Below are 18,891 nucleotides of genomic sequence, written 5' to 3' on the forward strand. Positions count from 1 at the left end.
TCCCAAATAAGACACTCTTAAATCTTAAGCAATGTTACAAAACAAGTTTTCTTTTTTGTTTGTTTGGTTTTTTAAAAGTTATTTATTTATTTATAGGACAGAGAGAGCATAAGCACAGGGAGCGGCAGGCAGAGGGAGAAGCAGGCTCCCTGCGGAGCAAGGAGCCTGATGCGGGACTCGATCCCAGGATCCTGGGACCATGACCTGAGCCAAACGCAGACGCCCAACCAACTGAACCACCCAGGCACCCCTCCATAACAAGTTGTAGCACATTCTAGGCCCTCATCGATTAAACTTTTCCTTTAGTCAGGTTTAGCTGTGAGTGACAGAAAACCAAAAGTGGCAAGGTCTTATGTAAAAATTTGTCTTGCTCTCATATAAACAAAATGTGGAAGCAAGCGATCAAGGGCTGGGACTGTGGCTGAGACCTAGATTTACTCTATTTTGTTGCTCTGCCACACTCAGCTTGGGGGTTAAACCTCATGTCCATATAGCTGCTGAAACTCCATCTACCCCAATTACATTCTGTCAGCACGACATCTCCAGAAATTGCATATAGCACCACCACTTATACTCTTCTGGCTAGAACGTAGTCATGCTGCCTACCTGCGAAAGAGTCTGAGAAATCTGGTTTTTTCAAATTCTGTTCGTCAATCACCCAGTTAAAATCGGAGTTTTTATTCCCAACAAAGAAAAGTATATAAAATATCAGGGGTCAGCTGTGAGTTAACTTGTTTGTGCAGACCTTGGAATACAATTTCTCCTTTATTCTCTGCTTAATTGCAAAATATCCTCCATTTCCAAGTGAGCTGTTTAAAAACAGTGACCATATACAACTATATCTCTTTAAGTTGGTATTTTTCTCAATATCAGGCAATAAATTACTATTCAATGAATTGGCTGCTGAGGCTGATTCAAGTCTACAATTATCATCCAAAACCTAGCTTCAGTTCCAAGTTTTTGTGATCATCAATGCCTATTCTTCCCTTTGGCTGGTTTTAAAACAAAAATAAAGCAGTATGTTTAAAATCATAAAATAAACTTACTTTGAAAAAAAACCCAACTACCTTTATTTATTTTTTTATAATGGGAACCTGTGACTAATTTCATTTGGAATTGGGGCATATTATTAAAGAGTTTGATAACAACGATCTTCTGAAGATCCCAGGGCAGGAGATGTATTTTGCCTAGCTATCACTGTATTCTTAAGCATTTTGCACTTGATCTTAGCCAAAAGGCCAAGAAGTGATGTATTCTTCAGCATTTTGAATTTGGATGGCTTGAGACAGGCCAGGTACTCTCCGCTTCACCACAGGCTCCATCCCACCCCTCGCGAGTTAAACTTTCTACTTCACCAAAATCTTAACTTTTGCCTGATTTCTGGAGGCAAATGAAATGCCTATCAGATTATAACACAGAAGGAAAGGACTTGCTTAAAGTTCAAAAAGGAGAGGGGCCTGGCTGGCTCAGTGGGTAGAGCATGTGACTCTCGACCTCAGGGTCATGAGGTAGGCATGGAGCCTACTAAAAAAAAAAGAAAGAAAGGGATAAAAAAGAAATAGTAAGAAAGGAAGAAAAAGAAAGAAAGAAGAAAGAAAGAAAGAAAGAAAGAAAGAAAGAGGAAGAAAGAAAGAAAGAAAGAAAGAAAGAAAGAAAGAAAGAAAGAAAAAGAAAGAAAGAAAGAAAGAAAGAAAGAAAGAAAGAAAGAAAGAAAGAAAGAGAAAGTTAAAGTCCAGCAATGATTTGTTGAACTTGGGAGAGACCAAGAAGTGGGGAAGTGATCTTACAAAAAATAATCACGAAAGTATGAATCAGGCACAGGTCATATAAAAAGATAATGGTGGAGGTTGAAGTCAGGTGAGGTGTTGGAGAGTTTTAGAGGTGAGCTGAGAATACTGGCCTTGACCACGTGGGTGATGGAAAACCACTGATGTTGAATTTTAAAGAGTTTAGAATTGTTAGGGAGGTTCTGGGGCAGGCCTCTTTAAATCCAAGGGTGAAATAATCTGTTCTGGGCTGAGAATAGAGCACTTTAAAACAAGGCAGATAGGACTAGCCTGAGGTTAGTACTAATGGAGAGAAGAGCTGGGTGTGTCTGCCAAGGGACTAGGAAACTCTTCAAGAAAAACAATGGGGCAGATCTATCCCAGCATCTGCCGGGGATGGCCATTAGTATTTCAATGAACACACATAAACAAGAATTTGATTGGTTTCTTGAGAGTTCTAAGCAAAGCTGCTTGGGCATTCAACCTAGAGCATGACTCAGGAACCAAAAATTGAACGAGCAAAGGCACTGTTGGGTTTGCTGGGTCTTCTGGGAAGGCTGGGAGCAGGGGTCACAGATAATCAACAAGAAGGTCACCCTCCAGGGCAAGCCGGGGAGTTGCTTTCTGGGTCCCTTGAGCTGGACTGGGCGGACAAGAGATACTGAAACAATTGACATTTATTGAACCTTTTTCATATACCAGGCATTGTGCTAAGCCTTTTACGTGAGTTATCTCCCTGAATCTTCTTAATTGCTATACGGGGGGAGAGAGCATTATCCCTTTCTACAGAGGAGAAAACAAATAGGCCAACACAGTGTTTTTGGACTGATTCCTATTAATGGGGTTAGTTAAAAAGCATAACTGAAATTCTTTATGTTGTCTCTCCTCAGAGGAAATAGAAAAGTTCCATGTGTTTATTCTAGTACTGGCAGTGAGATAGGCAAGGCAGCGGGGCTGCTGCATCTCGTCTTTCAGCATCCACTGACTGCTTCTCCAGTTACAGCATCCGAGTTTCCCCCCGGGGGACCCCTCCTCCCACTCCTAGCACCTGGGCGGGGTGGGAAGGCCCTCCGCCAGCTGCAGGATGCCCCTCAGAGCGGCCCATCAGAGCACTGCATGCCCTGGTTGCACAAATGGAGGCAACAGTTGCTCCCTCAGCTGTTCTAAAGTGTGGGGCAGTCTGGGGAGGAGGTCAGGACACTGAGAAAGCAGGAACTCTGGGAGAAAACGGCCTCATATTCCTTCCAAAATGTACCACTAGGCCAGTGTCTATTTTCCGAAGAGCTGACACGCTTTTGGAAATGGCGAATTACAGCTAGACCGTAGCACGGAGCACAGCCCCCTAGGTGTTTAGGAGATGACTGCTAGTCGCCTGGATGAGCTGTTATTCACCTTGCTCACTTACTGGGTCACAGCTTGACCTGGCGGGAGGGATCCCAGAGCTCTTGTAGTCGGATGCTCTCATCTCGCAGAAGAAGAAACCACGGCAAGAGAATTCCCGGTGAGACCAGCACTGAGTGAGAATTGGGTCCAGGGCTGACTTTATAACACCAGAGCTTCTCAAGGTCTGGTTTACCACATTTTGTTCCCGAAGAGTATTTTAGCTTGAAATTGCACTAAATCCACAGATAAGTAAATTACCTCCTTTAAATACCTTTTCCAAGCCTTCCAGTCACATCTAGGAGAAAGTCTTAGTTGGGAGCTATTGAATTGCTACCGCCTCTCTAGCACCTGCTAATCTTAACAGCAAGGGAGACAAACTTAAGCTCAGGGACTTCACAAGTAACAATTAATTTAATTTAATATTGTTATCTTAAAGTTTCATGAAAATGTTCAAGCACGCTTCAAAGCAAAAGGAGAATAATCTCTAGCCTCCCACGTGCCCATCACCCGGCTTCAGTGACTCTCAACATTTTATCAGGCTTATTTTACGTACCAACCCCGTCACACACTGTTTTTCAGGAGTATTTCAAAACAAAACTCGTACATGATATCATTACACCCATAAATAGTTCAGTATGTGTCACTAGCAGATAAGGACTTTCTTTTCAAATTCGCTACAATTCCTCAGCTCACCAAACACTGTTGAAAGTAACTTCTTAATATCACCCAATACCCAGCCTATGTTCAACTTTTCTAGATTATCTCAAAAATGTTTATTTATATTTGGTTGATGTGATCAAGGTACAAAGAAACCCACACACTTCACTTTATTATTATTTTTTTAGATTTTATTTATTTTATTTAGAGAGAGCATGCAAGCAGGGGGAGGGGCAGAAGGAGGGGGAGAGAGAGAATCCCAAGCAGATTCCCCACTGAGCACGGAGCCAGACTTGGGGCTCCATCCCACAACCCCAAGATCATGACCTGAGCCGAAATCAAGAGTTGGACCCTCAACCAACTGAGCCACCCAGGCGCCCCTACACTTCATTCTTATGTCTCATTTAATCTGTTGGAGTTCCTCCTGGCCACACATTGCCCCCCCCTTTTCATGCCATTTATTTAATAAAGAAACTATGTTATTTATCCTGTAGAATTTCCCACATTCTTGATTTGCCTGGTCAGATACTAGTGGTGGTTGGATCTTGTGGTGATTTTATTTTATTATCTTTTTTAAAGATTTTATTTGTAAGTGATCTCCACACCCAACATGGGGTTTAAACTCACAACCCTGAGACTAAGGGTTGCAGGCTTTACTGACTGAGCCAGCAGGCGCCCCTTGTGGTGATTTTAAATATGTTCCTCTATCCCTTTCTATTTCCTGTACAGTCAGATTCAGATTGGTACTGAAAGTGGCTCCTGAGAAACAGAATCTCAGCGATGGGTTTTCTGAGTTGATTATCTGGTCAGCTAAGATTTAAAGGCACTCATGACCTTGTTTCCAGTGCTAAAGGGGACACCCGTGGTCCCTGGCATGTGGTGGCAAAACAGTTACTCAAACTACTAGCTACAGATTCCTGTAATCAAGTACCTACAGAAGGCAAGGCTCTGAGTGACTGAACATTTGCTGTCCTAGAATGTCTTGGTGAGAATAAGGAGAGTAATGGAGTGGATTGGTTGCTCTAAGGGTGCTGGAGAAGGGAGGGAAAGAAAATCCTGAGCTCAGGGCTGCTGATTTCCCAGCTCAGATGACTGGAGCCTTTCATTTAGTTTTTTATTTTTTATTTATTTATTTTTTAAAGATTTTATTTATTTATTCGACAGAGAGAGACAGCCAGCGAGAGAGGGAACACAAGCAGGGGGAGTGGGAGAGGAAGAAGCAGGCTGATAGTGGAGGAGCCTGATGTGGGGCTCGATCCCAGAACGCCGGGATCACGCACTGAGCTGAAGGCAGACGCTCAACCGCTGTGCCACCCAGGTGCCCCTAGTTTTTTATTTTAAAATCAATCTCTCAAGCTGTATATGTTGATTGCTAATGATACTAACATAATGTGTTTATCATATATAATTAGTTTATCCTATTAAGTTTCAAAATACTGAAGTTAATACTAAGAATAAGACTATTAAATATATAAATTCCTTAATATATATCTCACTAAGGATGAGTGGCTAAAACACGGTTTAAATTTACCTGAAATAATGATTCTCAGGATGGTTATGCTACCAACTTGGTATATAATTAGGCTTATTTGCTTCTATACTTTTTTTAGAATTTTCTTTTGTCTTTGATATGCTTTAGTATTTTTTAATTACATAAAACATTTGAAAGTTCCAAAGTTAAAACTATATAATAAGATATATTCAGAAAACTAGCTTTTATCAACACCCTTTTTCTTCCCTCCCTGTCAGGGAACTATACTATTAATTTTTGTTTCTCTTTGAAAATATAAGGAAATACATAGACGGTCAACCCTTGAACAACGTGGGGATTAAGGGCACCCACCCCCACAGAGTCGAAAATCCGAGTATAAGTTTTGACTTTCCCCTAGATTTCACTATAAATACCCTGCCTTTGACAGGAAACCTTGCCAATAACATAGACAGTTGAATAACACGTATTTTTCATGTTGTATGTATTGTATACTGTATTCTTCCAATAAAGTAAGCTAGAGAAAAGAAAATGTTTTTAAGAAAACTATAAAGAAGAGAAAGTACATTTACAGTGCTACACCGTATTTATCGAGAAAAATCCATGTGTGAGTGGACACGCGCAGTTCAAACCTGTGCTGTTCCAGGATCAACTGTGCATATTTTTACTTCTTACTCCCTTGCATTCTAAACATTGTTCTGCAACTTGTTTTTTGTTGTTGCTGGTTTGTTTTCCACCTAAAATGTCCTGAAGATCATTTTATAACATTATGGAGAAATTCTTCTTCATTCCTTCTTACGTTGAATTAGAATTTGATAGCATACTTTTATTAGCACTGTGTCAACTGTGTTCTATTGATGAAGGGTGTATCAGTCAGGTGGCTGCCAGGAACAGATGGCACTTCAAAATGAGTAACCTGATAAGTGAATCAAGGGACTATTCATACAGATGCGGGCCCCATGGAGGTAAAGCACAGCGATGGTGCAGTTTCTCTGGGCCAGCAAATGCAAGGCGCCTGAGGGGTAAGGGGAGAAGTGGTTTCTCGAACCCAGAGAGGAGCCTTCCCACAGGAGCCGGGCCCTGGGGCTGAGGAGCACAGCCAGTCTCTGCTGATCCCAAGGGACGAGCTGGGGGAACAAATACTCCAACCACACTCTTCTTTCACTATCCAATCTCCCACTGATGCTCCCCGTTGACCAATCCCAAATGGCAGCAGAGACCATGGGAGACCACTGCTTCAGGTCCACCTCTCGGCCCCAGAGCAGACAGGAATGGACACAGCCGGCCCAGCAAGTGATTATTTTTCCACTTAATAGTGATCAAAACTTTCCTCTAAATTCAACATATTTAGGTTTAAAAAAAAATAAGTTGAAGTAAAGCAAATAATACGATAGGTGTTATGAGGCTGTGGCAGAAAGGGGAACATGGTGCCAGGTGACAGAAGTCTGGGAGTCTTCCTAAGGTCCGCACTGCCCTCTTGTATTTTATTTTATTTTATTTTATTTTATTTTATTTTATTTTATTTTATTTTATTTTATTTTTATTTTTTAAAGAATTTTTATTTATTTATTTGGTGGAGAAAGAGACAGGCAGCGAGAGAGGGAACACAAGCAGCGGGAGTGGGAGAGGAAGAAGCAGGCTCTTAACAGAGGAACCTGATGCGGGGCTCGATCCCAGAACGCTGGGATCACACCCTGAGCCAAAGGCAGATGCTTAAAGACTAGGCCACCCAGGCGCCCCTGCCCTCTTGTATTTTAGGTAACGGCCTCTTCCCTCTCCTGGCCCCTCCCTGGCTGCCTTTCCTCTGGACCTTTGAGAGTTGCTGAGAAATGTTAGGGAAAGGATATTTTTAATTGGAAAGAGCAGGAGAGGCCCTGGGAGGTCACGGGGTGAAGGGGTTTGAGAGTCCCTGAAACGGACCCATGCTCTCCTGGGCATTCTACCGACTGCTTCCCCCACCTTGCAACCCACACCCTTGGACACCTTCCCAGGGAGCACAGGCACCTCTTTCTTATTCCTTGGCCAGCTGAGACGCTGCCTGTCACTGGGGCTGAACGTCTGGGTTGAAAACTGGAGAAGGACCTTACATGGAGGAAGAGTCCCTGCCTGTGTTCAGTCCCAGCCCTCCCTGGCCCTGGCTCCCAGGCCAGTCAGGGCCTAAGGGCTGAGCAATGACCTCAGAGAAGCTTCAGTTTCTCTCCAAGAACCCAGGGAGGCAGAAAGCTGTGCCACTGGCGGGGTGGGAGGGATAAAAGAGACAGTTCTAAAGGGAGGCATTCCCCCTGCCTGTCCATGCCTCCACCTCTAGATACAATCACACTCACTCCCATGAGTGACTGGGCCCTTCTTCTGTGCTGGGTGCCATGCAAATGCTAGGGACACAATGGAGACAAGGTCTGTTTCTCCCTCTGGAAACTCCCAGTACAGTGGGGAAGACAGGTGAGTAAACAGTTACAGAGCCCGTAGGGGAGGTGCCTGACCCAGCACTTGGGAGGCTGGAGAGGCCAGGTTATGCGGGGACTTGCAGCCACCTGATGGAGCTTGTAGGATAGCCTGCAGGGAATGAAATGTATAGGCAGGGGAGTGACATAATCAGATTTGTGTTCAAGAGACTCCTCATAGTACCCTGGAGGTAGCTCTCAGCTTGTCCCCACATTTCTATCCTTACTGTCATTCCCTGGACCTAGGCAATAGCAAGCTCTCCCTCCTGAATCCCCCAGCATGCTGTGCCTCTGCTCTAGGTGAATCTATCCTTCCCTTGTTTCTCTCGCCCCCTTTTCTTCCTTCCTCCCTCCTTCCTTCCTCCCTCCCTCCCTTCTTTCTCTCTCTCTTTCTCCCTCTTTTTTTCTTTCTTTCTTCTTTTTTTCTTCTTTCTTTCTTTCTTTCTTTCTTTCCTTCCTTCTTGTTTTAGTGATATATAATTCACATATCATAGCTATAGGCTGAATTATGTCCCCCCAAATCCATATGTTGAAATCCTAACCTTTAGTACCTCAGAATATGATCTTACTTGGAGACAGAGTATTTAAAGACATAGTTAAGTTAAAATGAGATCATTATGGTGGGCTCTAATCGCACACAACTGGTGTCTTTCTAAGAGGAAATTTGGCGGGAAGACCGAGAGAAGACACAGGGAGAAGACGGCCATCTACAAGCCAAGGAGAGAGCCCTCAGAAGAAACCAAGCCTGCCAACACCTTGATCTCAGACATCTAGCCTCCAGAATTAGCAGAAAATACATTTCTGTTGTTTAAGCCCCCCCAGTCTGTGGTACTTTGTAGTGGCAGCCCCGGCAAAGTAATACATCATACAATTTACCCATTTAAAGTGTATAATTCAGTGCATATTCACAGAGTTGTGCCACCGTCACCACAGTCAGCTTTAGGATATTTTCCTCCTCAAAAAGAAACCCCATACCCTTTAGCAGCAATTTCCCATCCCCCCTAGGACCACGCCCCCCACCCCCTTCCCAGGCAACCACTAACCTTCCTTCTCTCTCTATAGATTTGCCTATTCTGGACATTTCATATACATGGTACCATGCAATATATGGTCTTTTGTGACAGCCTCTTTCACTTAAGCATAATGCTTTCACGGTTTGGTGGGACTACTTTCCTTAGCATCTTTAAACTATACAAAGATCAGTCACCATGGGCACAATTCATGTCTGAGTCATGCCTTTACTGTCCATAGCACATGGCTTCTGTATAGTGAATTCATTTTTCTGTGAAATCATTTTCAATGTTATTTCCTCCTTTATTTAGGAGGAAAAAAGTACATTAAAAAAATTAATGTATTGTTCTTAGGAAAGATTACATTGTGTGACCTTGCCAGTAGTTAAACATCAAAATAAAATTAACTCTAACACCTATTAGTGTAAATTTTCTGATACTAATTGTAGTATTAAGCCTTAAAATTTCTAACCTTTGCATCGACAAAGACCGATTTTGTTAAATGGTGATAAAACAAACATAACATAAAATTTATATGTTTAGTTCCTGATAATGGAAAAATCATCACTGTCAAACCAACGTATTGTGTGAAGCACAAGGACTATATCAGTGACCAAGACAGAAAAGGTCCCTTCTCAGGTGGTGCTTAGATTCTGGGGAGTGTGAGCTAGAGAACAAGCCCATAAATAAACACACAAATTCATTTGATCTTCTGATTAGTGCTATAAAGAAAATACCCCAGGGTGGTATAGTAGAATGACTGGAGATTGTGGGTGGGTAATGAATTCCATTGAGATTAGGTGCCTAGTGAAGGTTTCTCTCAAGAATTAGTCAAGCTGAGATCAGATGGCTGGGAGGGAGGGGGTTGTAGCTTGTCTGTGAAGATATGAGCTAGGAACATTCCAGGCAGGGGAATAGCAAGTGTCAAGTCCCTGAGGTAGGAAACAACCATCATGTTTGGCATAGAGAAGGTATGTAAAGAGTATGAAGCAAGGGAGAGAGCAGCTGGACGCTGGCACCAGCTTACATAAGGCTTTGAGGGTCAAGAGAAAGTATCTGGGTTTTATTCTAATGGAATAGGAAGCACTAAGGGTAAATCAGTTAGAACTAAGTTTGGCTGCATGTAATAGAAAACCTCAAAATAATAGTGACTTAAACAAGATAAAAATTATTTCTTTCTCAGGTAAAATTCCAGGGTTGATATGGCAGCTCCTTAGTCATCAGGCACCAAGCTGTTGTTGTTTTTTTTCTGCTCTATCACCTTAGCTAATGGCTTCCATCCTTAAGGTCGCTTTGTGATCCACAATAGCTGCTGGTGCTCCAGCCATTGCATCTGAATTCCAGACAGCAGGAAAAAGGAAGAAAGAAAGGGCAAAAGAGGTGGACTTCCACATGCTAATCAAAGTATTACTGAAATTAACAATAATTCTGTTGTTTGGCATCCCTTTTCATCCACCAGAAGTGAGTTTCTGCCATCTTGGGAAGGAGTAGAGATGAAGAGGCCAGCTTAGTTTGCTCTGCCTGCCAAGAATGAACATGAGGAATCCGAGGAGGAGAGTTCACAACACATGAGACATTTGGATTTAGCCAGAGGCAGAGCTGCCTTTAGGGTGTACACAGCCTTGGCCAAATTTTTTGGTGGGAGGAGTGGGGCCCCTATCTATATAAACAATTTGATTTATTTTATTTTATTACCTTTTTAAACAGTTATTTTTATTTTTTTAAAATATTTAATTTATTTATTTGTCATAGAGCGAGCACAAGCAGGGGGAGCTGCTAGCAGGCAGAGGGAGAAGCAGGCTCCCCTCTGAGCAAGGAGCCCAATGTGGGACTTGATCCCATGACCCTGGGATCATGACCTGAGCCTAAGGCAGACGCTTAAAAACTGAACCACCCAGACATCCCAACAATTTGATTTAAAGGAAAAAAGAAAAAAAAAAAAGATGGACTTCATAAGGGATTCACATTCCTGAAAGGGTCCCTCTCTAGCTCCACACATCTCACTGGCTAGAAAATGGATATTGGGGGGATAGGATTCTGCAAGTGTTCTAAGCAGGGCAGGGACATGAAGCGATTTGCATTTTAAAAGGATCATTCTAGCTGCAATGTGTAAAATGGACAGTAATAAGGCGAGAGTGGGAAGAATATCAAAGAGGGCCCCTGTCTGTCCCTCCACCTGCCCCTGGCCCTGTTTGTTCCTGCTCTGTCCGTGTCCGCCTCTGCCTGCCTTCTCCATGTTTGCCCCCTCTGCTTCCTCTGTCTTCCTCTCTGCCTCCGGCACTGTGCCAGCCTCCAACAGGAACCAGGCATGGTCCCTGCCCTCAGGAGCCTTCCATCAGAATCTGGCTTCCTCTGCTTCTCTGACTCTTGATGTTGTCTCTCTTTGGTGGTTTCTTCTCTCCCAGGCTCTTTGCCTTTCCCTCTATGTCTGATTCTCTATTTTAAAAGCATAAATACTCATAAGAAATGAATTTGAAGGTCCCCCTCTCACCTCTGTTTTCCACTCCATCCCCTCCCCTCTCCAGAGGCTGCTGCTACTTCCGGTTGTGCACCTGTGCGTGGCCGCCCCATCTTCTCTCTGACTCTGCATGTGGGTTTGACTGGATCTCATGCCTGCCGCCCCTCTCTGTGTCTCTGTCTCTTTCTCCTGCTCTCTCTCAGTGTCTGTCAGTGTTCTCATTCTCCTGTCTCATTCTACTTCTGCCTCTCTTGCCAAAATATTGGGTTTTTTTTAAGTTAAAAACGCAACTCTTAGATGAAAAATGAGCACGTTTCAATGATTTCTTTACCCTGTTGAAGAGGGAGTAAGGATGGTAAACCTGGTTCAAAGTGAATTCATCTACAAAATGGGTTATGTCCTGAAAGGCACCAAAACTGTCACCTCTGAGCTTCTTCCTTTAACTGGACAGAAACCTATAGGTTAATATGTACCTACAGAATCAGAGTCCTCATCAGTAGTAAGCAGCGAGCCAAACAACAATGCGTCTCTGAGAGGGGCAGGTGGTCCCTGGATGGGCCTATCAGACCATGCTCCAGGCTGATGTGGAAAGGACAAGCAGTCACCTTTCTGTCTTACTGCTAAGTTGGGGGTAAGTTTCCCCCACACCTGTGTCTGTGTCTGTCTCTTCCCGTGTCTACCTCCTTGTCTCTGTCTCCCTCCCGATCATGACAGACTGTCAGTGTCTCTTTCTCCCTTTGGCTCTATTTTTCTCTCTTGATCTCACCAGCTCATTTTAGCCACTTGGACCCTGGAGTGAACTATGTGCCAGGAACTGCACCGGCAGCTATGGGGAGAGGACAGAGCCGAGTCCGACAAGCCCTTGCACTCTGTCTGCATTTCATTTCAAGACTGGAAGAAAATCAAGTGGAAATTCTGAGCACTTGGAGGAGAGGAGCTGAGGGTGTGGGACGTGGCGGGGAAGGGAGGGCCCGCCAGCTGCCGTGGGCTGTGAGCAAGCTCCCGGTTTCAGCTGGCTGGGGCGGAGATGATTTCACACCACAAAAATGTCTGAATCAGGAGAATAACCCAACTTGGGATGCAGCTGGGAGGCAGGCAGTGGAGTGGGGCGAGTGGGGGCTGGAGATCGGTGTTGGGACCAGGGGCCGAGATAGGTGGCTGGCTACAACTCATCGTGGCCCTTGGCTGTCCCTCATTGTTCTAGGATTTCAGAAAAGAAATGTTTTCTTCTTTTATGTTGCAAGTGAAATCACAGAGCCCGGCCTTGAGAGAGATAGCAGGTTAGACTCAGGGTTGCAACCCTGAAGGATCATAAGCTCTGCTAGCAAACCATAGGAACTGAGCAAGGGATCCAGGGGCGGTTGGGGGAGAGAAGCAGGAGACGGAAGAGAAAAAGAAGAGGAAACACTGAATCTAAAGACAGGAAGGCCTTCAATTAAATGACCTAGGGAATTTCCAGTTGTAGTGGCTGCAGAACCCTTAGCTCACATGATGGACCCCTACTAAAACAGCTGAGCACCAGCTGCCTCTGGGACTTCTAGGGGAAGAACCTGAGCCTCTTCGTCCTCTTGGTCCTCATCACTCACTGTGTGGAAATTATGACCTTATGAAACACCGTCCTTTTACAAATGAGCAAACTCAGACCCAGAGAGGGGAGAAGACTCGCCCAAGACATTTACGGAGTGGGTGAAGAGCCCAGGTCTCTTGACTCCTTGCCCAGTGCTCTTTTTGAAAGGATGGGGAGGATAGAAAGAGGAAGGGTCCAGACAAAAAAGGAAAGAGAGAAGAGATATGAGAAGATGAAAGAGAAGAGGAACAGATTAGGAAAGAGAAGGAAGCAAGAGACTTGGTCTCCTTCAAGTTTTCCAAACCAGGAGGTTAGATGCTAGCCTTTCTCCCAGAAGAATACAGAAGAGGGATGGTTAATTCCCTTAAAGAAAGGTGAATCCAGCCCCCATAAGTGAAGGTACCAAACTGGTGGCCCAAGTGGATATTTCTCCAGCACATGAATTTTGCTTGAGGAGAAAACCTTTAAAAGGGGGAAGGAGGGATCTGAAAGCCTCTGGGTGGGGCTTATTCTCTCCAGGTGGCTCAGGCCCTATTGGTTTAGTCCTGGTGTATTTCTTAGAAGGGATGTTCACATCTGTCATTTGCCTGTCCCTGAAGACACTGAGCTTGCCTGCCTAGTAACCCCGGTTTGTCCCCCAGGGATGTACCCGGCTAGGGGATAGAGACCCTTTCTCCTGCTTCTGGGAGGAGGTAGGCACTACCAGCTGTCTACCCAGGGTAAGCAGACTGCAAGCTTCTGGGGAGTGGGTCTGACATCCTCCGGGGCTCACACATGGCTCTTGGAACCTGCCCCTTCCCATGGTGCCCAGTACAGTTTGTGTTTGTGATACTCTGTATTCTTGGGCAGATAACCCTCTCTCTCCATGTTCATTTTTTCTTCACTGGTAGAGCCGTTGGGCTGAAAATAAATTTGTGCATTTCAGTTTTTTTTTTTCTTAAGGAGTGAAACAATTTAAAGAAATGAAATCTTAGGCAAAAGTCCAATATGTCAGATGAAAAATAGCAGTTCTGGTGTAAGCAGGGATGGGCTGGGAGCCTAGAGATCTGCCCCCTCCTTCTCAGAGCTCCTAGAGCTGCACAGAAGGCGGTCTGAACACCACCGACATGGAACATCACGAAGATTCCTTACTAGAAGCTCCTGCTTGAGGAAAGGTGTCAGATCCAGGAGTGGGGAGAGAGGACATCATGAGGCAGTGCTGGATCAGCCTCAGAAGAGGACAATGAGGCCTCAGCCTTGGAAATGGTGGGAAAAAAGAGACCATCATCGGAGAAGAGGGGTAGGGGCTCAGTCGCTTAGTCCAGCTCTCCCTCCTCATCCCCCAGGCTGTTCCCTAGGTTGGCTGAGTCACCGCTGCCACGTCGCTGGGCTGGCGGGCCCTTCGCACTCCTGGTTACACAGCTACTAAAAGTGAAGAGAGGTTTGGTTTGTGGGCCACGTCAGGCAACAGTTAGGAGCTGCCACGTTGGAGGGTTGGGTTATTGGGCTTTCCCCCTCCTTCAGAAAAGACTTCCAGGCGTGTGGGGTTTCAGAAGAAAATTGGTGCCTGCGTGTGAGTGTTCCCTGGACCTGGACCAGCAGCTGCAACAGGACAGAGCCAGGGATGGGAGGAGACAGAACCAATCCACTGCGGAGCTCCTCCAACCCCGCCCAGGCCAGAGGGAGCCCCACACCGACAGTCAGGGAAACAGAACCCCGGAGAAAGGCTGAAGGACCTGCCAGTTCCACACAATACTGTACAAATCTTTGACATTTGGGGAGTGCACATACACATCAGTAGCAGAAGGCATTTTTCTCAGTGTGGTTTAATAGAAAGAGCAAGAGGCCAAAGAATTCATTAGGTTGGGTCGAGCCCCAGCTCTGCATTTACTGGCCAGGACAAGTCACTTCACCTTCAAGGACTTTAGTTTCTTTTTAAGACAAGGGTGTTGGAAGGAGTGCCTGGGTGGCTCAGTCGGTTGAGCATCTGCCTTCGGCTCAGGTCATGATCCTGGGGTCCTGGGATCAAGTCCTGCATTGGGCTCACTGCTCAGCCGGGAGTCTGCTTCTCCCTCTCCCGCTGTCCCTCCCCCCTTCTCATGCTCTCTCTCTCTCTCTCTCTCAAATAAATAAATAAATAAAATCTTAAAAAAAAAAAGGGCAAGGGCGTTGGATCAAATAAACACTTCCTAAGGAGTTCTTCATGGAGCACAAGCTCTGTGGGACGCATTCACAAATTCATGAAAAAGAGGGCTCTGGGATGGGTTCAACAGAGTTCAACCAGTTTCTCTTCTGCAGAACTTCTCAGAGGCTTTAATGTTCCGATGTGCCTCAGGAATATCCGTGAGCAAGGAGGCAAAGACCACATTTCCCGAACTTGCTGGAGCCAGGGTCCCCCTTTTTCCAGAGGACGAATATTTTGTGGAAGACACTTCAGGAAATGTTGAGTAATCTCATGCTCTAATGATAAGAAAGTGAACATTTATGAGCAGCTCAGGATATGCCATGGTGAGCCAAATGTATGACACAGATGATCTCATGACTCCTCACAAGAACCCTAGTAAGTGGGGGCTTACCCTGTACCCTTGAGGAACTGCAGCTGGAGGTTAGATCCTGTGCCCCAAGTGTCCAGAGTTCAATGACTTGCCATAGAACCCAAGCCCAGAGATCTGACTCCAAAGCTGGGCCTCTTACCGGCTCTCTAAAACCCATGCCCACCTGAATGTTATGCCGACCTTGTACCCAGGAAGGTCAAGTGTAATCATGCTCATTTTACAGATAAGGAAAGCCAGGTGGAGAGGACAGATGAGCTGCTTCAGGACAGACTGTGGGCAGGGCCTGAGAGCACTGGCCCTACTAAGGGCAGAATTCACCCGGGAACTTGGGTTAGCACTTCTCCTCGGGTGGATTTGTGTCAACATGAGAAAGTGCAGCCATGTGTCACCTCAGTGAAGGATGGGGCTCTGTGAGGTATGCCTCAGCAAGCTCTCCCTGGAACCCTGGGTGGAGGCAGCAGGTGCACTGGAAGGAAACTTGGGGAGGCTGTTAAGTTGGGACTTTTCATTTCAGCTCCACCATGGGCCAGCTTCGTGATCTTGGGCAAGCCCTGGAGTGACACCGTCTGCTCCAGCCTAACACATGCTTAGCACATCCTGACTTTTCTACCTTACAGCCTAACCGTGCCGCTCGATAAGGTTGTGGGTAGAAAGTCCTCTGTGGGGGTGCCTGGGTGGCTCAGTTGGTTAAGGGTCCGGCTCTTGATTTCACTCAGGTCATGATCTCAGGGTCATGAGATGGAGCCCAGGTCTGCACTCAGCAGGGAGTCTGCTGGAGATTCTCTCTCTCCTCTCCCTCTGCCCTTCCCATGCTCATGCTCTCTAAATGAATGAATGAATGAATGAATGAATGAATAAAATCTTTGAAGAAAATTTGAAAGTCCTTTGTGAACTGTGAAGAGCTGAGGGAAAAAATCTGAAGACGCTCGGGGGGAGTATTATAAGTGGGGAGAGGGCTGAAGTGAAATTCCATCCCCTCTCTATTTAGCCTTGCCCGGGTCAGCAGCCACTCTGCCCAGGGGACGGAAGGCCAGATGATAATGGGGTTTTTGTGCCCTTCAGCCAATGGAGGGCCTTCCTGGGGATAGCTACAGTAACAAGACGACGGGCTGAGTCAGTCTTTACGCACCCAGGCCTTGCTAGCTCGGCACCCTTGACCTTGAGCTGGAAGCACAAAGAGGGCATTTCAGAGTTTTGATACATAATCCTCAGCCCAAAGGGATCAGCAAGTCCAGCCCCTGCCTCCAGAGACTGGGAGCAGTCAGAGCTGGCCTCAGCCTGGGCCTGGAGTTGGGAGACCAGGGCTCCAGCCCGGCCGTTCACACTGACCCTGGGCTCTATGAGCCTCAAATTCCTCAGCCTTGTAGGGAAGGTGTAGGATTGAGCAGGGCTTCTAGGTTTATCAGCTCTAAGCTTTGAAGAATAGGAGAGATGCAGCCTGATCTTGAAGGATGGGTAGGTTTGGGGCAGATGGGGGAAGGGAGGCAGCCTCACTGAAAGTGTGGCGTGGGCAGAGGTGTGCGTACAGAAGCAATGGAGAGTAGGGGGTCTGGAGTTAAGCCCCAGCTGTGGGGCTCTGAACAAGTGATTTAGTTCTCTGAACCTTTGTTTCCTCATCTTTGAATTTTGTTTTTTAATCAGAGAGAGAAAGTGAGCACAAGCAGGGGGAGCGGCAGGCAGAGGGAGAAGCAGGCTTCCTGCTGAGCAGGGGCCCGGGATCCATCCCAGGACCTTAGGATCATGACCTGAGCCGAAGGTAGATGCTTAACCGACTGAGCCCCCCAGGCGCCCCTGTCTCCTTCTCTTTGAAATGGGAATAGTAATTGCATTTACTGCAGGTGGACCAAATAACAGCCCCCCAGAGGTGTCCGTGTCCCAGTCCCCATAACAGCAAATATGTTATTTTACATGAGCAAGGGGACTTTGAGGATTAAGGGTTGTGAGATGGGAAGATTACCACAGATGATCCGATGGGCCCAATGTAATCCCAAGTCTTTGTAAGAGGGAGGCAAGAGAGGCAAAGTCCAGAAACAGATGCGATAAGGAAGGGAGGTTGGAGTGTCATTGGATAGGACACCAGCTAAGGAAAGCAAGTAGCCTCTAGAAGCTGAAAAAGGCAAAGAAGTGGTCCTTCCCTTATGCCTTCAACGCTTCGATTTTAGGACCTCTGACCTCCAGAACTGTTAAAGTAATGAATGTGTGTTTTAAGTCACCAAGTTTGTGGTAATTTATTACAGCAATAAGAGGAAATGAATACACTACCTAAGTGTCTATATTAAGTGAAAATTAAATGGGATAATGGATAGAAAATGTTTGGCCCAGTGTTTGCTCAGTCTTACTGGAATTATTATCTTTCTTCCTCGTTTAGTCATAATTTTTCCTTCAGGACCTGGTCCCCCAGGGGTCTTTGGGTTTCCACACACACAATTTGTCAATCTTCCTACCTGGAAGGCTCATTCAGGATTTATGGCCTGGAGATCTGAAGCACTGAGCTTCTGACCCTGTTTCTGATGTAAGGCCTTAGGGGATGTTTCTTGGCACAGTTTTTATTTACTTAACTTTCTGCTTGGTCTCTTTCCTTCTTACCAGAAACCAAATCAACAGACACCCTGATCTATTTCCAGAGTTCAGACCTCTTGCTCCCTGTCCAGGTACTGCTGTTCATACGTGGGAACGCTGGTTGCTCACTTGGCCCTAGTCCAGCTCCAGAGATGGTCTCCCAGGTGGTGCAGGTGACAGAGACTTTGGAGTCTGGCAGAAAGACAAGCAAGTTCTTGGTGGGGTTGAGAATCTGCCTCTGGGTCAGGGGTCAGGAGACCTGGCTCTGAGCTCCAGCTCCCCTCAGTTTACCCATACCTACAGTATAAGTTGTAAGCCCTACCCTGACTTCCTCACCGGACTGCTCTGTCACTCACTGAGATATTACACGAAGAAATAAACTTAGAATGGCTGAAAGGGTATAAAAATGGTAGGAATGAAGAGGAGAAAGAGGAAGGAGAAAAGAAAGAGGAACAGGAGGAAAAGGGGGATCTCCAATGATTGGCAGTTCTAGGCACACTTTCAGTTACTTGAAGAGGCCAACCTCTCCCTGCCCCAGGGTCTTGGCATTTATTCTCCCCTTGCTGGCAATGTTCCTCCTGCAGCCCTTCGCACTGACTCACCATCAACTTTTCTCTCCAAGTTTGCCTCTTCCAAGAGGCCTACCCTAACTATGCTATCTGAAGTAGTCCCCCCATTACGTTTTTGTTTTCATTTTATCCTCTTTCTCTCCTTCATAGAATTGATCACAACCTGAAACAGGTTCATTACCCGCCTTAGCTGTTAGAATGTCTCTGTCCTACTTACTGCTGTTTCCCCAGTGCAGTGGAGTCAATAAACAGATGAGGGAGGGAGCTGATAAGCTGAAGTTCTGGACATATAGAGAGCCTGAATGTCAGGCACCCTGTGGGTTTTCCCAAGGCAGTGGCTAGTAAAACACCCTCGACTTCTTAGGCTGTAACTGGGTGCTTGGGTCAGGAAGGGCAAGGTCAAGGTGGAGTAGGTAATACCTAGAAAGCAAAGCTGGAGAATGGCTGGACGGGGTGGG

Source organism: Ursus americanus, chromosome 15 (assembly GCF_024610735.1).
Source record: "Ursus americanus isolate L20-20 chromosome 15, mUrsAme1.1.p, whole genome shotgun sequence".
In the NCBI taxonomy this organism is placed as follows: Eukaryota; Metazoa; Chordata; class Mammalia; order Carnivora; family Ursidae; genus Ursus; species Ursus americanus.